Source organism: Mus caroli, unplaced genomic scaffold (assembly GCF_978045245.1).
Source record: "Mus caroli unplaced genomic scaffold, Mus_caroli_1 scaffold_3, whole genome shotgun sequence".
NCBI lineage: Eukaryota > Metazoa > Chordata > Mammalia > Rodentia > Muridae > Mus > Mus caroli.
This window is the reverse complement of record NW_028227258.1, coordinates 137,169,481-137,190,465: the sequence shown is the minus strand read 5'-3', so window position 1 is coordinate 137,190,465 and position 20,985 is coordinate 137,169,481. Positions and strand designations below refer to the sequence as shown.

The 20,985-nt window shown below is 35.5% G+C and overlaps 1 protein-coding gene across 2 annotated transcripts in view; it reads right to left on the bottom strand.

Moving 5' to 3' along the window:
* Naaladl2 (N-acetylated alpha-linked acidic dipeptidase like 2) overlaps nucleotides 1–20,985 on the bottom strand; it is a 1,298,244-nt gene that overhangs the window by 1,111,044 nt on the left and 166,215 nt on the right. Inside the window, exon 1 of one of the 2 annotated variants that reach the window (XM_085836001.1) lies at nucleotides 17,460–17,549. The exons of the other annotated variant lie outside the window; for it this stretch is intronic. The gene's annotated coding sequence lies outside the window, so the exon portion shown is untranslated. Of the gene's footprint in view, nucleotides 1–17,459; nucleotides 17,550–20,985 lie in introns of those variants that run through there. 2 annotated transcript variants of the gene reach the window in all.

Genomic DNA, 20,985 nt, shown 5'->3' with positions numbered 1-20,985 from the left:
AAGTCAATCATGAATATACATGGTAGCATATACGTGTGCTTTATGTTCAGGCCTTCAGGTCATGTAATATATTCTGGAAGGAACACCGCCAGAATCAGGCCAAATAGCAGAAAAATGAAGGGGGATAAAGTTATAAAGAGGGAGATGAAAAAATAATCATCTGTGGTTTCCTACCTCTGCCAAGCTGAAAGAAAGTCGTAATACTGAAAGAGAACTGATGAAAATTTTCCTCAAGCACAATGATTTTCAACTCACATATTCAGTATTATCTGAAGAGGATTTTTAAGTACACAAAGGGTACATAAGAATGTGGGTGAATAAAAAACTGTTGATAAAAATGGGAAAAGAATAATAAACCTTGATTTTCCAGTACTCGTGAGTTTTTAATGTCTACAACAATGAGATATAATATTGATATCATGCTGTGGAATGCCCACCAATCTGCTTTTTCAGCCTTAAAATTATCTGATTCTCAAGCAAGGCTAATAGCAGGCATTGCCCATTAGTGAAGCCACCCACATTTTTTTTTTTTTTGTCAATTGACACAACCTTAGACATATCTGAAAAAAAGGCATACAATGCTTTAGAGAATGCCTTGATAAGCTTGCTTTTAGGCAAGCCCATAGGCATTTTCCTGAATAACAATTGGTGAGGGAGGACTCATGCTGACTGTGGACTGTGGTAGTACCACTCCTGGAAACGTTGTCCTGATTGTTTAAGAAGGAGGATATCAAAACAGTAAGCAGCACTCTTCCATGGCCTCTACTTTAATTCCTGCCCCAACATACTTCTCTCTCTCTCCCTCTCTCCCTCCCTCCCTCCCTCCCTCCCTTCCTCTCCCTCTCTTTCTCTCTGTCACACACACACACACACACACACACACACACACACACACACACACACTTCTTCATGTCACCATAGCATAAACTCCAGAAAGGCAGAGATTTTCTCTGGTATGTTTACTATTCGGTTAGCATGGTATACACATATAACAAATGCTGAATTGTTAAATTTTCTGTCACTTACTTTGGACAAGTGCATGATTGTAACTGAAGCGTCTTTTGTTCTCACTTAAAGCTGTGTTCTGTTCTTTCTAATCTAGAGACATTGCTATATCCCAGGGATGAAGTGAATGGCAAACTTTTTCTGTGATCCCAAGTAGGAACATTTGAATTAGGGGTATCTCTTGAATTTTCTTAATGTTAGTTTATAACACACTTCAATTAGAATCTATAAAATATAAAGGCACATAGAGGATGGCTCAGTTATATTGACATGACCCATGCAATATCTTGAAGCAGTACATTCTAGCATCATATCCTGGTTAGTTTTATTGTAGACTTGACAAAGACTTGATCCAGGTTAGAGCTATATGAGTGATGAGAATGTCAATTAATAAAAATGTTTCCATAAGAGTGTTCTGTAGTGTTCTGACTGTGGGATATTTTGTTAGTTTAGGATTGATGTGAGAGTGCCCAGACCACTGTTGGTACACGTTCCTGGGCTGCACAAGAAAGGAGGTTGAGTAAGCCAAGGAGCAGCACTCCTCCACAGCTGCTATAAAAGTTAAAGTCTCCAGGTTCCAGCCTTGATTTCCAGCTGTGTGATTTCTCTGTATCATGAACTGTCAGTTATGAGCTAAAATATAGCCATGTTGCTTTTGGTCATCGTTTTTTCTCACAACAACAGAAAACTCAACTAGAGCATGAAGAACATAGTCAATGACTGCTTCATAGGAGGCACACAGCTGCTGATGCTGTAGACAGAGGAAAGGTGCAGGAAGAACAAAAGAATTCTGGAATGCAAATTTTCCTAGGCCTAACCCCCCTTCTTACCCTTCTCCACTCCCCTGCCCCTCTCCCTCCCTCTCTCTTCCCCCTTCCCTCCCCCCTCTGTGTGTGTGTGTGTGTGTGTGTGTGTGTGATTTTTTTCTTTTATATCACGGATACAAATTAAAGCAGTTCTCCATGCATGCTAGCCTACCAACACCTCCAGGTTATCAATACAAATTGTCTGAAGAGAAAAGTAAATGTTCTAATAACAACTGATATTCATTTATACACAGAAAATCTCAAAGTATGATCCAGAGAAATTTATATTCTCCAATATCTACTTTGTTCATAAATATTCAATATTTGCATTGTGAAACTTAAAGGCAAATCATGTAATGACCAGGACCTGCCTCACAGTAAAGTTTACTGGGGTCCCGTTTGTCTGATGTTTCTTCAAACACAAACTCTGACTCAGACATAATCCCAAACTGCAGAAATCACAGGTAAGATATACATCCTAAAAAGAATGTCCTCTCAGTGAAAAGAGAACACAGTGTAGGGAAGTGCCAAGGCAGGAGCTCAGATAAAGGGTCAGAGATGCTGCTGTTGAAGACCTACTTTCAGTGCTCTAACAGATAGCTCAACATATAGAAAAATCAGTGGGAACAATAAGCAGAGTCCTGAGTGTCTGTTTTCAAGTCTTCTCCCCACGCCAGGTTATGCCCATGACTATGCTGGCTATGTCAAAGGCCCAACAATCAGTAAATGTAGTGACTCTGTCTGAGAGTTGATGCTATACATAGTACAGTTGAATACACCAATATTTTATATAATTACACATTTCTTTTATGTGAAGATTAACATTAATTTCCTTAGTTTATCAAAAAAAAGAGTATAAAATATTCAAATGATTACAACATCTATTCCAGGTATATTTAAAATTGCCAAGTGTGTCACAGGTCATGGTTATTGCATTGATACTGTGACTTTCCCCAAAATGACAGCAATTCCATTGGGATGGTAAAGGGCATGGACATAAATCATTCCAGAGACAGTTTTGGGGAATGATGTCTGTTATATTGCATGTGAGCAACCACTTATAAAGTAGAAGCCTATCAGTTGTGATTAGTTAGGACACTGCATTAGACCAGAGGGTACTCAGACCACCAGGATCTCACTATTGGCTATTCATGCCAATTCAAGAGGCAGGGAACTCAAGCTTCAGGGAAAGCCTTCACTGTCAGGGACTCTCTTTGTTAACTTTGTAAGCTTTGAAAACCCTCAAGGCAAGAGTGGCCAGGCCTTGACTTCAATCTCACTCTCCCCCACCCCAAGGCATTCTTAATGACAATAAGGGTTATTTTCTCACAGCTGTAATGGTCATTCCCAGCCCAGAGTCGGGAGAGTGGACATACCCTCTCCTACAAGATAAAAATCCTACCAGTCCCTGAACAGGAAGATCCATCAATCCTTGAACTCCTCCGAAGTTGAGATTTGAAATCCCATTAACCCTTACCCTGGAAATCTCTAACTACTGAAATCTCTGCTCCCTCTATACTCTCCAAGGAATCCTATGAACACCAGCCTCCTCTCAGTGCTCTGCTCTTTCTCTGTGTCTCCAGTTCTAGAGGATTCAACACTGTCACACAGACATACAGGCAGACAAAACACCAATGTTCATAAAATAAATAAACCTTATAAGGAAAAAAAATCTCTTAGTTTTTCTATGAACAATCTCATTCACTACCTAGTTGAATGATTTATTTTTTTACAAAACTGAACTTTGCAATTAGGTCTTTTAAAAAGTAATACATATAGTTCTTCATACTTTTTTTTTCTCCACCATTGCTGTTTAAATAATACAGGTGACAGATGACATGTAGTTTGGGAAATGATGTCTTATATAAAAATTTCTGTGCAAACAGAGATGGTATTTAGTAGTTTGGGGTGCATGGCCACTGTGTTTTCCCACGTTTAGACTCAATTAACCTGCTTACCTTCCTGAATTACTACACAGCATGACATAATTCTAAAATCCAAAACATAACATATTTTTAGAGACTATTTGCCTTGTAAGAGCACAGCTGCCTCCCATTAATTACAGTACTTAATTACACCTTAAATTAATAATAGCAGTTTCAATTTAGTGTTTTAGGAAGACATGTATTAAAGTGCAACTTTACACATGACAGATTTATAAAATCAATGATAAATACTAGAGTGTGCAGAGAACGATATGTTAGAGAAAATTGGCTCACAAGTAGATATGCAAGGTTACGGAGCAAAAGTGTGACTCACACAAAGAGTCTAAGGAGCTCCAAATTTCAGTTCTGTTCAAACACATAAAAATATAGTAGGTTGGGAATACTTCCATTACTATGTGTAGTGTAAGTAGCAATGTTTAGGCTGTCAATCCAAAATTAAATGATGCGACTATTAAACCAATATCAAAAACAACATAGGCATCTGAGCTCTTCCAAAATATTATAGGAATGCTTAGAGAAACCACACATAAAAAGGTTGAATTCTCTTCTAAGTGCACTGTGCAGTTGACTTTTGAATCCCACAGTTTCATGTTTTTCAATGGGAACAGTAGTTCTTATTTTGTAGCTGTATGAAATACTTTTTCCACTGTTGATCTTATAAAATATCCTGAGATGGGCAATCTAAGAAAGAATGGGCTTACTGCAGATCAGTTCAAGATCACAGTCTACCACCACACTTCAGCCCTGATTTCAGGAGCATGAGAAAGCTGGCCACCGTGCAGCTGTCTTTATATTATGTACCACTTCTCAGCCAATTTTCACCTTTTATGCAGTCCAGGATCTTACCCAGGGAATGCTCTAACCCAGTGTTATGCTGAGTGTTCCTAATTAATTAATGTATCAGGACGGTTCTTGAAGGGATGGGTAGAGGCTAACCTAATCAAAATAGTACTTCGTGGATGTGCCTGAGTGTTTGTATCCTGAATGATTCCAGATGGTGTCAAGTTGACCATCAATACAACAGAGAGAGAGAGAGAGAGAGAGAGAGAGAGAGAGAGAGAGAGAGAGAGAGAGAGAGAGAGAGACTATAAGAATAGTCAATTGGCTTTTGACAAAATAAGTTTGTAGATTCTTTCAACATGATAACACATAACTATAAGATGAGTATTGAACTAGTAAAAACATTGCACGAATCTCAAAACCAAAGCTTTGAATGTAAGTAACCAGTGATGTGGCTAGGGAGTTACCTTAGTTGGTAAAATGCTCACCCCACCAGGATAAGGGCCTGAGTAAGGTCTGCAGAGCCATTTTAGCTAGCTGTGGAGGTGGCAGGTATTATCACAGTGCTAAGTAAACAAGAGAATAATAACCTCTGGTCCCCACTAGGCAGGCATCATAACATAATTGATGAGCTCCGAGTCAAGGAGGCCCTGCCTCCATGAAGTGAATGATATTCCTGCAGTCCTGTGGCCTCCATATGCATGTGCCAATACTAAACACAAGAAAATGCACATATATACACACAGTTTAAAAAAATCACATGTAAGGAAAGATGTTGTATGATTATGTGTTTATAAAGTTCAATAACAGTCCTATCTAATTCACAAAGTTGGACATGATCCCTGCTTCTGAGAAATAGGATTTATAGACTATATATTCTATTGACTACTAAATAAATAATAGGTGAATGCAACATTCTAAGCTAGAAAGATGGCTCGGTGGTTAAGAGCACTGACTGCACTTCCAGAGGTCCTGAGTTAAATCCTCAGCAACCACATGGTGGCTCACAACCATCTGTAATGGGATCTGATGTCCTCTTCTGGTATGTCCAAAGACAGATAGTATACTCATATCAATAAAATAAATAGTTTTTTAAAAAAGAAAAAAAAAAGTATAAATTAAACACTGAATTGGGGTATGTGTGTGTATACTTCACAAATGTTTTAATTGTTATATCGAGCTGATAGTTTCTGTGAAAAAGAAATACTATGAGTAAACTACCAAAAATTATTTCATTCTCCTTCACTGAATCTTTAAAAAGCATTTAGCAAAGGGAAGTATATTCCTTGCAAAGTGTCACCTACTAACTATGAATCACTAGATCGTAAAAGAGCCAGAGAAATCATCTTCTCTACCTCAAAGAATGGGGTTTAGGCAAAGAGATAAAAGGGAAGAAACTGAGGCTCAAAGCAGCTATTGATTCTAAAGACCTTCAAGAACATCGTACAGTGACAGCAGAACAGTAATGTCTGACAGCACCTCTACAGACTGCTGTCTCTGGTGGAAATTCAATTTTGTCTTGTAATAACGGGCTTTCTTCTCTTTTTTTCCTACTAATGTTTGAAAGCGTATACATATTTCTATGAATAATTCTCAAGAAAAAAGTCCTTCCTTTACGAGCTTCCAGATTAAACATTTTATTTTAATGTCTGCTAAGAAGTATGACATGAAAATTCAAGAAATGAACAAAGTCAGGAGATGGAGAATATAGTTGCCTTGAAATAAAAATTGTATTGATATGTAGAATATGAAAAATACTGATGTAGCATTGTGAACAAGTGAAGCAATGTTCCACTATGGCATAGAGACACTGTAAATTCTTACTCTTAAGTGGTCAGACAAAGGATGAAGACCTACTGGACTTTATATAATTCTTTTTTATCTATCAAACAACATCAGGAAAGCTGAAAATATACATTAATTGGCATGAATAATTCCAGACAAATTCAAAGCACTGAGATTGGAAATCAATGTTCCCTTTAAATTACGAGACAAAGGAGCAAGCTGGAGACACAGAATCTGCCAAAGAAAAGAATTCTCATTCAAACAAAACATTCAAAACCAGGTGTTCAAACCATCAAGCTTCCCTTTGGCACGTGGGATTCACAATCTCGAAACATACACAATCATCCACCTTCTAAAACGCTGTATTTTACCACAGCCACGAATGGAATTATACTTTGGCATAGGGTATAATAATGAAAATTTTATGAGTGGGTCAACCTATACTATTATTTGAAATTAATAATTTAAAAGCAAATATTCATATTAGGCTAATTGATTCTAGAATTCTTTTTTAAAAGTTTTTATATTACATGATTTATGTATTGACCAGGTGCTAGTGATAGTAAATGCTAGATTATTTTCTTAGCCACAGCCTGGCTGTCTAATGTGTATTATGTTAAATTAACATAAGAATAATAATTAGTGAAACTGAAGAAAAAGGTGTCTCAGCACTAACATTGCATGCAGCTCCTGTAGAAGACTAATATTTAGTTGCTAATACCCATACTGTGTAGCCCACAACTGCCATTAACTCAGGTACCGGGAGACCCGACACTTCTAGCATATGCAGGCATTTGCACACATATGCACACACACACACACACGTACACCTGTAAAATAGTTTTTTTTTTTTAAAGTTTCATCTTTACATCTAATCATAATGTGGTTGGTTGCTCATATAAATCTGCCCCAGTGTTGCACCTGGGGTCATGTCTTTCCAGGTCAGTCATGATTGTAGCTCACAAGCTCATGAGTTCTCAGATGGTAAGACAGACTATAACTTTGTATTCTCTGGATTCCGACATTGCACCTCAGAGCACTGCCAAAGCCGCTGTGTACAGAGAAAGCTTCTAGCAGTGTTCCAGCATGTGCATTAATTTTTACCCTGACACTTGCTGAATGTCTATGTTGTCTTTAGAAGTTGCTATATAACTATATCATCTAGAAAGAAGAATACCTTGACTCATTTTGTGTCCCATGTATCTCGTCACCTTTGTCCTAGCGAGTGGAGCAGTGGATATAATCATGTCACTTGAGATGTTACTGGGAACTATTTGAACTTTAATTCATTTAGCAATCTTATAGATTACTTAAATACTAACGTTATTACACTGAGATAAGTCTACTCTGTTTCTAACTTTTCTGGGACTTATATCATATTGGATTTAACAAAGAACTTTAAATACCTAGGAAGCTGATTATGTTGTTTCTTCCTTGAGTTAGTAAACTCACAGGAGTATGTGTGTTAGAATAGATTTTGTTGATTTTTGTATACAGTACTATGACTACATCTCTGGAATAAAGCCTAATTGATTATGGTGGATAATCTTCTTGAAGTGTTTTAAAATTCAGTTTTAAAAATGTGTATGATTAAAATTTTTAAGACATAAAGAATAAAGAAAATATTTTAAGATGGAAAGATTTCTCAAACTCATGGATAACTAAGATTAATATAGTAAAAATGGCTATTCTACCAAAATTAATCTAAAGACTCAATGCAATCTTAAAATCCAACACATTCTTCATATATCTATAAGGTGCAGTTTTCACCTTTACATAGAAACACACACACACAAAGATAAATAAAACAAATATGAATAATAGAACTGCAGGAGATATCACTATTTCCAGTCTCCTGTTATACTACAGAATTGTAGTAATAAGAACACCATGGTATTAAGTGGAATCAACCTGAAGACCCAGACACAAATCTATACAGCTTTAGAACGTGTTTGTTGTTGCTGTTGTTTGTGTGTTTTGTTTTATAAAGAAGGCATAAATAAACATTGGAAGAAATGCAACATCTTTAGCCATCAGTGCTCATCTCATTGGATGTCTGCATGTAGAAGCATGCAGATAGATTCATACTTAGAACTCTTCAAATAAAACACAACTCTAAAGGGATCAAACTCATGCATAAAACTAGACACTCTGAACCTGATAGAAGACAATGCATGGAATAGTCTTGAACACATTGGCACATACACAAAAGCTTTCTGAACAGAATGCCTTAGCATGGGCACTGAGATAAACAATTAATAAATGGGATCTCATGAAACTGGAAATCCTTTGCATTGCAATGGACATACTAATTTGAAAAATGTGACACCCTACAGAATGAGAAAAGCTTTTTAACAACTATACATCTGCTAGAAGGCTAATCTCAAAAATGCGTAAAGAAAAAAAAAAACTAGATATAAAGAAAATAACCCAATTAAAAATGGGGTACAAATCTAAACAAAGACCCCCTCATTAAAGGAAACTTAAATAGTTGAGAAACACTTAAAGAAATGTTCAAAATCCTTAGCCATCAGGGAAATGCAAATCAAAACTTCTTTGAGAATTCATGTTATACATGTGGAATGGCTAAAAAAAATGACAGCTCATGCTGGCATGGATTTAGAATATAGTGAACACTAAATCTGCTCCTGGTGAGTGTGAAAACTTATACAGCCACTATGGAAAAGAGGTCAGCTGTTCCTCATTAATATGGGCATTCTTCTACTTCAAGAACCAACTCTTCCACTCTTGGGCATCTACCCAAAGTATTTCCATTCCACCACAAGGACAGATGCTCTACCATGCTCATTGCTGCTCTAGTTTTAACAGCCAGAAACTGAAAACAATCTAGATTTCCTTAACAGAGAAATGAATAAACATAATGTGGTACATTTACACAATGGACTATTATAGGGTTTTTCAAAAAACATGCTATCAAAGTTGCAGTCAAATGGATAGAACTAGAGAAAATATGCTGAGTAAAGTAACCCAAATCCAGAAAGACGAATTATATATATATATATATATATATATATATATATATATATATATATATAATATAAAATATAAAATACAAATTATATATATATATATATAAAATATGGATATTAACTACCAATGATAACAAGTTACAGCTTCAGAGATCTAGTATAGCATATTGGAGCAGTGGGGAGAGGGGCAGTTAGATATTAGAGAAATAGAACATATAGTTATGGACAGATGGAAGATACTGGAACATGTGGAACAAATGAAAAAGAGATGAAGAAATGGAAGATGAGGACAAGGGAGGCAGTACGAGGAGAGACAGTTGAAAACTAAGGGCCATGTCAGGGAATGGAAGTATGGAAAGTACTATAGAAACCTAATATAGTAGAAGACTCCTAAAATATAGACATATAAGAGGGGGACTAATGAAATCTCCAAATTATGGGAGGAAACAGAGCCCCAGCTGGACTTGTCTTCTTACCAAATAAAGCTTCCTGTATTAGGGTTTAGTAATACCTAATCGATTTGTTGGCCAAAGGGACCCCATGACAACTGCAAAAGAATATTATAGGCTGTCATCAATATTATAGGTCTCACTATACTGACAGCAGGCCCCATTGCTGAAGACAATACCTACACAGGAAGAAGAATCAGAATGGGCTTAAGATCCAGAGGGATGGAGACCACCAGGAGAAAAAGGCCCTAAATTAACATGATAGACAGACATATGAATGAGTCTATACATGTCAGCACAAAATGGGGCCCTAGAGCCAAAAGAGGTGAACACATCCCCTCATCATTAACCCAGAAATAACCTCCAAAGAATAAAGAGTTACAACTAAATATTTAGCTTTTTTCAAGGGAGTTATACTGGGAAACCACTACTCTTAAGGGGAGGGTATATGTGCAGAAGAAGACAGCAGGGAGAAAGCATATGCAGCAGCATATGTGTGTGGTCCTTTTCTCCTAGTATCCTCTCAGGTCACTCCTATGAATTTCTTGAGTGTTTAATTGTAATCTCTCTTTTTAATCTCTAATATTGTTTTCCATCCAATCATCTTCCTTTTACCTTTGGTTAATTTAGCTAAAGATTGGTTAATATTGTTAGAATTTTAAGGTAAATACATATTTTCATTCCATTAGATTTTGTAAATATTTTTCAATTCTCTTTTCTCCCTCCAAGCCCTTGTATAAAGCCTTCATTGCTCTCTTTAAAACTTATTTCATCTTTTTTCATTGTTATATGAATACATATCTATGTGTGCACACATATATTTCTACATAAAACCTACTCAGTCTATAACTGTTACTTATATAGAAGTCTTCAAGTAAGCCCGTATTTTCATTAGTTACTCCTGTGTGAATTTGAAGGGTGTTGTTTTCTCATTTTTAACATAGTTTTCTTGTTCATCAGTGATTTAGTAATCTAAGATCTCACACATTTCATGTGTAGGTATATATCATGCCTTGAACCCATCATTTTTCTGTGATTTCCTTAATTAAATCCCATAGATTAGATGTTTATTTTCATTTTCAATTAATTCTAAAAATCTTTGATTTCCTTCCCCCTTTCAACATTTTACCCATTCATCTTCTCCTTGGTATATTCTTTAATTTTTGCATGTTCCTGTTCTTTCTGTAGTTTCTATTGCTACTGATATACTGCCTTATATTGCCATTGATATGCATCTTCATTGTGTTCATATAGCATGATATGTGATTTCAAGTTTCCTTCATCTGTTGAAATTTTCCCTGTGCCAGAATATGTGAATGACATTTGATAAGATTCCCTGGCATGCTGAGAAGTATGTGCATCTAGTACTAAGGGTTTTATTGGTTGGTTTTGGTTTTGGATTTAATTTTTATGAGACATTGAGAATAGCATTGGATTTTTTTTTGTTTTGCATTTCTCTCTTTGAATTTTAACTATTTATAAATTGAACATGTGCTCAATTTTATAATCCTTGTATACCATCAATTTGCTAATAAATCAGATATATGAGTTTTCTGATAAACTAAACATACCTCCTACCATTAGGAATCTAGTAACTTCTTTCTTTACTACTAGAAAAATATTAAACATCTTTTCTCTTGATTTATTGCTTAAACTAAAGCTTCAAATTCTACATTTAATCAAAGTGAAGAGAATTCTCTGAATAACTATATGTTTAAAGACAACATCATTGCATATTTCCCAAATGATTTACAATAATTACAGTGGATATTTTTTTATTTACATTTCAAATGCTAAAAAAATAATTACAGTGGAAAACCATACTTTCTCTACTAATTCATTAACAGTCTGCAAAATTTTAAATATGTTAAAATTGAAATCACAGTAGGAAATGAGATTTATTTTTTAAAAATAAATACAAAGTAATTCTGTGTAAAAATTTGTACTACTACCTAATAGCAATCTTTGTACATTGAAAACAGTATAGAGAGGCAGCAGTGGTTGGGTAGGTGGGTGGGAGAGCACAGTCATAGAAGTAGAGAGAGGGAAAATGGGATAGGGGATTTCCAGGGGGGAAACCAGGAAAGGGGACAACATTTGAAACGTAAATAAATAAAATAGCCAGTAAAAATGGGGACAAATAATGTTAATATATATTTACTTTAAAATTTATGTCCAAATCATGGATATTAGAATATAATCATTACAAAGCAATGCATATGTCATTGAAATTTGTGTACTTACAAGGTACTGACCCTGCACAGTTTCCAAGGCTGTAATTTATTTAAAGAATCTGTGAATGAACTAACTTTAATAGTATAGAGCCTACTCACCACAAATTATTCATTGTTATGGGTCTCAGTAAGCGTGATAGCAAATAATTGAAACCCTTTAAGATAATTCCGTTTTTTTCATGATAAGAATTGTTCCATATAACAAAAAAAATATGATTTTTTATTTTATTTCAGATCACCTAATATATTAAATATCTATTTGTCTATTCCTATGATTGGAAATTGTACTACAATTAGGTAAGCTATATTGATTTACTATGTCCCTGCAAACATAATCTACATTTCTATAAATAATTGACAGCATTGTTACTAATGTATGGTAGTTTGACTAATAAATGCCACTTATAGACCAACATAGTTGAAAACTGGGTCTCTAGTTTGTGGCAACTTTTGGAGAGTCATGAATCATGAGTTGGTGCAGCCTTGCAGGAGGAGGGACCTTACTTTGGGTTGGCTTTGAGGGTTTATCTACTCACAACACTTTCAGTTTGCTCTCTTAGCTTCCTGCTCTAATTAGAGATGTACTCTCTCTTAAACTCCTGCTATGGCTTCCTATAGTCATTTCTCTCCAGCTACTATGTGCCCCACCCCACTCCCCAAGCCATAAGCCCAAATAAACCAATCTTCCTAGGGATGCTTCAGCTTATGGTATTTTAACACAGCAGCAGAAAAGAAGGAAAACATTAAGTAAAAGCTAGAGTCTGTTATGTTGTAAGCTTTTTAAATGATTAGGAAAGAAGTGTTTAATTAAGTTGTTCAAAGTTTCTTTCATATATCCTCAAAATGAAGAAAGTGTAATATATATATATATATATATATATATATATATATATATATATAATAGTGATTTTTAAGCAATAAACATAGAAATAAATTCAATTCTGTGTATATTCTTTATTTTAAGATAACAATGAGAAGCTGAACAAAAGTGTTTCAATAAGAAAATAGGTTTGCCTCCCAGTCCTTTCTGTTGGGGCAGACTCGTAGCTGGTCTGCTCCTGGGAAGACATCATATCCTGACTCCTCATCCTAGAAGATCCACTGCACTCAGAGAAGTCAGACAACCAACACCACAGCCTGAGGCTTTCACATCCTGAGCAACTGTGCTGTCCACAGGGCGAGAAAGAAACTCATTGCCAGCTAGAGAAAGGAACCAAGGAGCTGAAGGCGTTTGCAGCCACCTGGAAGGAAAAACAATACGAGCTAAACAGTACCCCCAGAGCTCCCTGGGACTACACCACCAACCAAAGAGTACACATGGCTCCAGCTGCATATGTAGCAGAGGATGGCCTTGCTGGTCATCAATGGGAGGAAAGGCTGTTGGTCCTGAGAAAGCTCAATGCCCCAGTATAGGGGAATGCCAGGACAGGGAAGCTGGAGGGGGGTGAGTTGTTGAGCAGGGGGAGAGAGACTGAGATAGGGGATTTTCAGCGGGGAAACGAAGAAAGGGGATAACATTTGATATGAAAATTTAAAAAAATCTAATTAAAAAGAGGAAACAGATTTAACTGAACTAAAACACCAGTACTTTAAAATAATAATAACAATTTATAGCAGATATTTTAAGAAAATATAAAATATTGTGCCAAATTTAGGGGAATTAAACTTGTTAATATTAAAAAATAATACTAGTTGTTTAAAAAAAATTCTCTATACTACATGGCTTAGCAAATTGTGGGTTTTGCTATGGCTGAGCTAAAGCCTGTGACCTGCTATTTATTAAGTCTTTATCCTCTCTGGACTTTAGTAGAAGTACAAAAAAATTCCAATAAGGATTCTGAGCTTGAGAGGAATAACCATATTTTGCATCCAACATGGACATCAATCTTGTCTACTTGTGGCCCCTAGTAGTTTCATTTCACTGCACTAAGCAGTAACTAATCAGAAAAAAAAAAAAAAATGTACTATACCTCAAACAGATCAAGCAAGGAAACCATTGGAGTTAGTAGTAAGAATCCAGAATGAAATCATAACATATGCTTCAGTAGTTAGTCTTTAATATTAAACACAAAGATAAATTAACTCACAAAATTGTAGAGCTACAAGCTGGATAATAATATTTTCCTAGAATAGAATATGATGCTAAATGATATTAATGAGAAGTCATGGGGCAAACCAAGTGTTGAGATTAAAGACTTTTCCTCAAAAGTCATCTGTAAATGATGCAAACTGCAGAAGAAACTGAGGAGGAGGCAAAGATTTTTCTTAGAAAATAATTATAGGTTTGTTGACATCACAAACGAATAATTTTAGTAACCACTGGATTTAATTAAGTGGGATATTTTCATTTAAGTAAAGCTAATTGAAAAGAGAACCTCTATACATGAAGTGAGCACATTTTTTCTATCAAACAAACATCAATAATGATATGCCATTACTACTGAGTTCTTAAGTGTTTTATTATTGATTTTTTGACAGTAATAAATAATGTTTTTCTATTAATAACCTTCAAATAAATTACAGACTTAATCTTAACGTTTCTTTTTATAATAGACTAATTATATTTGTAAAACGGCCACTAGGTTAATGGATTCTCATTTAACTAAGAATATTATTACCCTTGTTCCAAAATGAATGCACATTTTTGGCATTAATAATGGAAATATTATGTTACTGTGTTTATTAAAGAAGTGCAATGGGTTTTCTCCAAAATAGAACTGTCAAGAGGGAATTATTACTCATTTAAATGGATCTATCTTGATAAGACCATATGAGTAAGAGATTTCCAATAATTAGCTTTTAAAATTATGTAACAATTTTCATAAATTAACCTTTCATATTCTCAAATTTGTAGCATATTATCATAGTAAAATGATAATCAAAACCAAATCACAAGGTGTTAATAAATATTTTGATCTTGAGCAAATCATGCTATATTTTAGTGACTTTAAAATAAGGAAGACATCCTAAAGTAAAGATACTATTTGAAAATTATGCAGGAAAAATACATATTTTAACACTGCATATATTAAATTCACTCAGTGATAATTGAATTTTGTCTGTCAAAATGGGTTCAAAAAAGTATTGTAAACTAAACTAACTAAATCCACAAAGATGCAATGGAAATATTTTCTCTTTAATTTTTATTTTCAAAAAGTAAAATAAGTTTCCTTTTTATAAGCATATTTATAAATATGAAACTGTAAAATACTCTCAAAAAATACTAAATAACACACAAAAAGTAATTTCTTATTAAGTAAAGGGCCTTATAAGCATGGAAGTCATTTTTTCATTGTCTGTATTAACTGAAGATATTTGTTGTGTTCTTCATGTTCAGATTTCTACAGTCATTTCAAAATTCTACCTCACAGAATTACTTGGAATAGTAAATGTTTAAATGTAACTCCCTGGAGGACATTCGCAAATAGAGATGAAATAGAAGTCAGGAGAGGTACAGTGAGGCGGAAGGCACTGGCCTCAGTAGGAGCCCACAGGTCTTCACAGGCCAAGAGAGCACTGCTAAGAATAGAAGCTATTGAAAGGGATGACAGTAGATGTAGCCTGGGAAGATGGCTTTGTTTCTTTGTACCAAAAACAGCCTCAGGGACAAATGGATGAGCATCCTGACTTCTCTGCACATCCACCTTCTGAAAAATAGGCTGTACTACTGAGCATAGTAGTTAGGAGGCTTCCTGATTCTGGTTGTTTAAGTACTATTCTGGTTCATGTAGAAAAGGAAAGTGCAAGGAAACCTAAAAAGGGCAAGCAGAATGAACAACATTATTCTTTGAATTACTGACCTAGGACTGGGAATAGACAAAATTTTGAGTGAGATACTAGCCTATTTTAAGGATTCACCCTTGTAAGTAAGCTCCTTCCTGTCTAGTAGTCAAACATATACATGGTAAGGAAAATGAACAGAATCTAAAGCAAAGTGAGGAGAATATGTAGGTAACACCATAAATGCTTCCAAATCCTTAAAATCATACCAGAACAGTGTATCTAATGAAAATGATTGACTTCACATAATAAAAGTAGAAGCATCTCTTGCTTGATAGTTTTCATAATAATAAGTAACACTTTTAAACGGGAGAAGAGCGAAAATGCAAACACCAGGAAAAATGTATACTGTATTTTTTTGAAACAAATACCTTTTAATATAATATTTTGTTATGTCTCTGAGCAATTCATATAATGAATTTCAAGCATATTATGCCCCTTACTCTAGGTAACTACTCCTATGTCCTCTCCTATCTCTTTATCTTAACAATCAGAATTCCCAAATTCATAGCATCTTTTTATTAAAACAATTAGGTCTAATTTGTCTTGTCCATATACTTCTTTCTAGGGTCATCCATTGGAGCCTGTCAACACAAGAGAAGATTCATTCTTAGAGAAAAATGTCCATCCTCCAGAATCCATCCATCTTTCACTGTTTTCGAGATTATGGCATTGTGTTCGTTTAATTTTGTTAACTTGACACCAACTGGAGTCATCTAGCAAAAGCCTTAGCTAAGGAAATTCTTCCACAGGATCAAAGTATAGGCAAGAGTGGGGACATATTCCTGATTAAGTTTATGTTTGACTATCTATGCAGTGCTACCTTGGGCAAGAGGTTTGTATAAAAAAGCAAGCTGAGTGAGCCAGGAAAAGCAAGCCAGTAAACTCTGTCCTTGATAGCTTTGGCTTCATTCCTGCTTCCAGGTTCCTGCATTCAGTTCCTCCTTGTCCTCTATACTTGATGCAGTGTAACCAGAAGACATAATCCACATTAAACTTTTGCCCTCCAAGTTTCTTTTGATATAATTTGGTTATAATCACAATAAGAAAAAGCAAACTAGGAAGATAACTTGTGAGACGGCCCTCTTCCCCCGACTTGAAGTGCAATATTTCCAAAGTCATTTGAAACAACAATAAAAACAAACATGTGTAATACACATCACTGAAGTGATGACAGCATTGGTATTGATTTATAGCATTGAGTCTGCAAATGAAGACTTATTTCATCATCCACTGCCTTGGATTTATATGTTCTTTCTACTCCCTTATCCTCAGTGACCCCTGAGCCTTCTTTGGGAAATTGTGGTATGTGTGTTTTTCTGAAGAACTGAACCCTCTGCATCTCAGTACTCTGTGGATCTCTGCATGAACTGCCATCTTTGCAGAGGAAGAATGAGAGATGAAGTGATCTTTATGGTTATTCCAAATGAAACACACATATCTGAGGATAAGGAAACCCTTTGAGATTTCTTCTTATGAGTCTAGGTTTCCTCACGCAGAATGACTGTTTCCAGCATCATTCATTTGCCTACAAACTTCATTTTTTCTTATTACTAACTACATAATATTCCATTGTGTAAATATACCACAATCTCATAATTAATCGGTTGATGGACACATTAACTGTTGCAATTTACTGACATGTATGAGTAAAGCACCAATGAATATAGATTAGCAGGTATACCTGTAGTAGAGTCTGGAATCCTTTGGGTATATGCCAAAGAGTGATCATACAGTAGATTTATTTTTAGTTTTTGGTTTCTATAAAGGCTCCATCCATCACTATACTCTGGAATGAAATTAAAAGAAAAACTAGCTTTACATATTATGTGTGTTTGTGCGCGTGCGCAATTTGTATATTTTTAACCTTTGTATAATATGTAATTATATATATTTTTCATTTGTGTAATATATATTATAAATATATTCTTCCATGCAAGATTTTTTTCTATCTTAATAATGTCTTGCACTTGGTAAAAGTTTTTAATTGTTTGTAGCAAGAATGTTTTCAAGTTTGAGTTCCCTATGCCATATTGAAGAAATATAGGTAAATCACAAAGATATGAACATACCAAGACACACAGAGGAGAGTCCAAAACTGCATGGCTACCTATGGAGCAGGCCCAATAAGAGAAGCTATTTCTACAATTCTGCTTAATAATAGCAATGTTGATATCTCATGTGTTAGTACACCTTTCAGCCTTACAGATAAGCAGAGGCTGTGGTTAATTTGTATTGTAAGTGTTCAGTGCACACTTTAGCATCTTCAAAGCCACACTCTAACACCAAGTTAAGAATGTCCTGAAACGATGAGTTATTCAGAAACACCACTTTTCCTGGAGACCTAATTGGCTCAGATACAAGACAGTCTCCTAGGGCAGCAGAGTTGCTCTTCTGGGTGCTGAGCCTGGAGGATGGTCTACACTGCTGATCTCCCTCAGTCTGTTTTCTTCCCAACTTCCCATCATTCTCCACAGTTTCTGCCTGAAACAGATATGACACTGGCTCCTGGGAAACCTGTGATATTATTTGATAATTATGATGGGAGATGATTAGCTTTTGGAAGATTTAATTTAGTTTTAATCATATTTAAAATTTGTAAATACTTTACTATTAACAAAAAACCACACCATTGATACTGCCCCTCCATTTGTCACTCAAACTCTTCCAATGTCTCCAACTTTTCCATCCCAACTTCATTTGTTCTCTCTCTTTTCCTTTAACAGCCACAGAGTTCTTTTTTGGGGTAGCTTGTATGTACAGGAGCGTGCAATCATATACAGGAGCATTGTAACATTTTAATGGCTGTGATCACTGCCAATAGATCCTTAAATACAGCAATATTTCATGAAAACCTTCCCCATTTATGCTGGAATTCTGACTTGCTTTGTTTTTTATGTTTCATGCATGCACTTGCAGCCATTGTGAGTTCCTAAGTGAATCTGTGCTCCCATGTCTGACAAATGCTATTTTGCTATAGACATTACCAGTGTCTGGCCTAAACAGTGTCTGAATAAACAGTGTTTCCTTGCACTATTCTATCATAAACTCTGGGCCTTGCATAGAGGACATGTGGTATAGAGGCCCATTTTTATCTGAACACTCTATAGTTTCTTATTCTCTGCATGTTGACTGTTATTGGTTTCCATATTACTCACAAATCCTCTGCTTATCTAAAAGGTTGAAAGATGTACTAACACATAAGCTATTCACTTTATAATTATTAAGCAGAATCAAAGAACTAGGTTCTCTTATGGGCCCTGTTGCATATGGTAAGACTCTATCTCAAACACAGTTAGCTAGTTAGACACTTGAAGTAAATGGTGACAGAAGAAGCCATTAATTGAAATATGGGGGAGGAAAAGGTAAATACATGCATACATATATACATACACACAAAGGTATATATAATATAAAAGTATGAGTATATATGTGTGTATATGTATGTATGTGCGTGTGTGTGTGCATGTGTGCATGTGTGTGTGTACTTTTCTCTTTCCCTATGATCTGAAGGGTGTGGAAGATAGAGTTAGAAACATACAAAGTGGAGGTTAGAAAATGTATTTCGATTTGTCTTCTGTAATGTTTAAGAGCTATAAATCTGGTAAACCACTTAACATTATCAGCATCCCAGATCCTTCAAACAACAAGGGTAACAAGCCCTAATTAACTGCCTTAATTTAAAAGGGAACATGGTGTTCATGTAAGCCAGCTTCACTGTGTGCCCCCTGAATACAAAAAGCTCAGAAGGAGATGATCATAATAATTTCTCAACTTTGTTTCATGGCCTCTTTCTACCACTGTCCACGTTTACACAGAACCAGTTTGACAGAATGGTGTATCTATGGAGGGTTTAGACTGTCTCAGATGGGCAGTTTTGTTCTAGCCATTAATATTCTGAAGGTTTCTGGACCAGATGCAAAAAAAAAAAAAAAAAAAAATAGCCTATCAGCAACAACTGTGTCTGTTCCTCAGGAAAGTTATTAATAACTTTAAAGTACAGATTACGATGGACAACATTTATGATTCAGTGAGACTGCAAGGCATATCAAAAAATTCATAAACAACTATTTTTATGGTCTGCATATGTGCAAAATTGTAAAGTGATAAAAAAAAAAAGCTTTTTAAAACAGACCTATGAGTGAAAGTTTACCATTGCTCTGCTTTGTTTCCAGAGAAGGCTAAAGCACACAAAAACTTTATTAAAGAACAGAAAAATTGGTCTCCTGATAGAGATCAAATTAGATAACAGGCAAATGTGAAGACAGACAAGGAGTTGGGTTAAGCACGGGTGAAGTGTTTTTATGTGGAGTTCTCTTACAGGATGTAATAAATTTCCAACCAATGTGGATACACGTAGGTGGGCCAAGCATTTCTGTTCATCTCCAGGGACTTCTGAGACTTCATGTTTGCATTCTTACATTCCTCTGCAAGACATGTGGGGCTCTTCAGGTCATATTCTTGTAATAGGAACTCATTTCTAAGAAATCAAAGTTAATTGTGATATTTATAACCCATTTATTCTTACAGTGATTACTAAAGGGAAAAGAAATGTTTCTTTACAGAAATATAAGACCTCAGAAAAGTGCTATCTTCCAAATGTACATGACCACTCTAAGCAAGAGAAACAAGAGTGACAGCTAAGTACTGCAGGAAAAATATTGGTTCAGTTCACTGTCTTCACTTGTTGGCCCCTATTTAATTAGAAAGCTTCTATTCCCATTTAAGAGAATGTGGATGTTTATCATGGGACCCATTTGCTTGATCAACTTTACCATGGAATGTCTTGAATAAACTTACTGGAATAATGATTATTATTTCATAGATAAAAATCAGTCAAAACTGTTTCAAAACTAAATGTACAACTATGTTCTCGGCAGAAGAAAGATTTAGTTTAGTGTTTAAAACCCAGACACTATTGTGGATGCCAAAAAGTGCTTTCCTGAAAGGAGCCTGATAAGGCTGTCTCCTGAGAGGCCCTGCCAGAGCCTTACAAATACAGAGGCAGATGACTGCAGCCAACCATTGGACTGAGCGCAGGTTCTCCAACAGAGAAGTTAGAGAAAGGACTGAAGGAGTTGGAGAGGTTTGCACCCCCATATGAAGAACAACAAAATCAACCAACCAGACCCCTGAGAACTCCTAGGGACTAAGCCATCAACAAAGGAGTACACATGGCTCCAGCTGCATATGTAGCAGAGGATCGCCTT